This window comes from Anoplophora glabripennis, unplaced genomic scaffold, assembly GCF_000390285.2.
Source record: "Anoplophora glabripennis isolate ALB-LARVAE unplaced genomic scaffold, Agla_2.0 scaffold1027, whole genome shotgun sequence".
Classification (NCBI taxonomy): Eukaryota; Metazoa; Arthropoda; class Insecta; order Coleoptera; family Cerambycidae; genus Anoplophora; species Anoplophora glabripennis.
In genome coordinates this window covers 8,843-11,463 of record NW_019417377.1, presented here as the reverse complement: position 1 = coordinate 11,463, position 2,621 = coordinate 8,843, and positions in this window count along the sequence as shown.

The window sequence follows — 2,621 nt, the reverse complement described above, 5'->3', positions numbered from 1 at the left end:
AAATGTTTAAATTTTTGATAGTATCAAGTATAGTATTCCTCTGTTTCCACATCCAATATTTTATTAAAACACTGTAGGTCATTATATTATTTTTCTGTGCAAATATTAAAATTATCTGACAATTCTTGTTCATTGCACATATTTTCCCTAATGCGGCTCTGGACGATAATAGGCTTACCAATGTCCTGAGAATATATAGTTACCGATTTAAGAAATCTTTACGTCGATTGCTATGTGGTATTACGAAGTTGTTCTAGTTTGGCATTACGCTAGTAGGGACCGCCACTTCCTGGATGGATTTTCTACTATCTATCAGGTGCTATCGCTGTCTTACCAAAAGTGCGATTTCTTGTCTATAAAACGGCGCCCTTAAATGAATTGAAATAAAATGAAGTATGCTGTGCCCCAGTAATTTTTTGATGTTCATAAACAAAAAATATGTCATTTTGGGCTCTATTTCAACAATTTCAAAGTAAAATAACAGGAAAATACTTTACCAGAGCAAATTATTTTTACTCCTCGTAATTGTTCATAGACTTGAAAAAATGATGGAGAATTAGATCGGTAGAGAAATACAGAAATGTACGTATATTCGTATATACGTTTCACTTGTTGGTTTCACACAGTCATTTTAAACGTTTTAAGTTGAAAACGTTTGTACTCGATTGTTTACTAGGTATTTAAAGTCTATTCCCATTTTCAATAATTTTGTTCAAAATATTCACGAAAAATACTTAGATATACTAGATTGGATACAAAATGCAGCAGATTTTTCAATTTTTGACGGTTTGTTAAAATAAATGGTGAAAATGTTTAAGGTTAATGACAAAATCATAGGGGACCCTAAGTTATGGCGTTTTAAGGCAATTTTGCTCTATACCAAGTTGCTTCATTTAGCCTTAAAATTTGCAAAACATAATCCGTTCAAAATAGACATTTCAATTTACAAAAATTCGCATAGAGCTGAACATTGGTATAGGTCTTTGGTACACTATTATAAGTAAAATGTCAAAAGTCCTCACCCTCCCATGCGTGCTAAAAAATGTATTCAAGGTCAAAGGTCGCAAATATCGATTTTTGCATTTTTCTCGTAAACGGTAGGTAAGTGTTATCATAAAAATAGATCAGATAGAAGTTGTAGATCATGCAATTGTCGACAAAAATTGTCCTAATAGTTTTTTCCTACGAATACCATTCCTGAGATATTACCATTCCAAAAGTTGAAGAAGTCGCATTCTGCATAATAAGCACACATTTCCGCACCACCTATGAGGTAGTGTACAAGGCCTTCTTGACTCTGTTACGTAGCTACTTTTTCGGACTTTCGAAAAGAGCCTGATTTTTCTGGAAAACTGTTAGTGATAAGTATGGACAACCTTATATTAGTCGAAAGGGCATCCAATTTTGCATTCACCCATGATAATTAATATGGGTCATTCCGTTTGAAAAAAAAGTTTTTTAACTCGTAACATTATTAAATGTATATCTCCGTATTTCCGAGTCTGAATAACGTACACTATTTAAGCCAAAACTGTGAAAACTGCGGTTTAGATGCCTCATTTAGAGAGCTGAAATTGTGATTTTTCTCAAAAACAACTGAATATCTCGAAAACGGTAAGTTTTAAACACCATTGTACATCTAATAAACTACCTAATATTAATCAAGAAATAAAAATCAAAATATACAGGGTGTTCAATTTAAAATAACAAAGTTATGTAGCGCCCACGCGAAATAGAACGCCCTGTAAAGCTAAAAATATTTTCTTTACATGGCCCACATGATTCCAGACAATTTTTATTAAAACCATTTTTTTTGTAAATTTTACAGTTACAGAAGAATTCCTCTTAGGTGGAGCACCTTGTATATAAAGATGGTTAATATTTAAGATTTAATATTGAAACGACATACTTCTATAGAGCTATATTTTTTTAATTATAAATTTACTTTCCTAAAATTCATATTAAGTGAGGCAATATTTGCTCTTTTATACCAAATATCTAGGTATGTTAAAGAAATAAATTCAAACAGAAACTAGTTGTTAATGATTGTCTAAAAGAAAATGTGTATCCAAGTAGTCCTATTTGGACAGGTTTTTATTTTAGATATATATATATATATATATTTCCTTTCTCAAGACATAAACGTGAGATTATCCTATAAAAACCATCAAACACGAAGTATACAAGAACATTGTTAAAATTTTTAATTAAAAGTAATTGTAACTATAGTCAAACATTCTATTATAAACAACAATTTTTAAGTCAATTTTTAAAAGGCATGGCTCCTTTTTACTGTAGTAGTTGTTTAAATTTTAAAAATTGACTTAAAAATTGTTGTTTATAATAGAATGTTTGACTATAGTTACAATTACTTTTAATTAAAAATTTTAACAATGTTCTTGTATACTTCGTTTTTGATGGTTTTTATAGGATAATCTCACGTTTGTAAGTATATAATAAGCTTTTATAACTTATTATTCTAAGCATTTTTGTTATTTCTTATAGATGTCTTGAGAAAGGAAATAAACATTTCCGAAAGCTTGACAACAACACAGAGTGTTCTTATTACATTAGCCCTTAGCACTATTGACTGCAATCCCAAATACATCACTGGTTTTTTT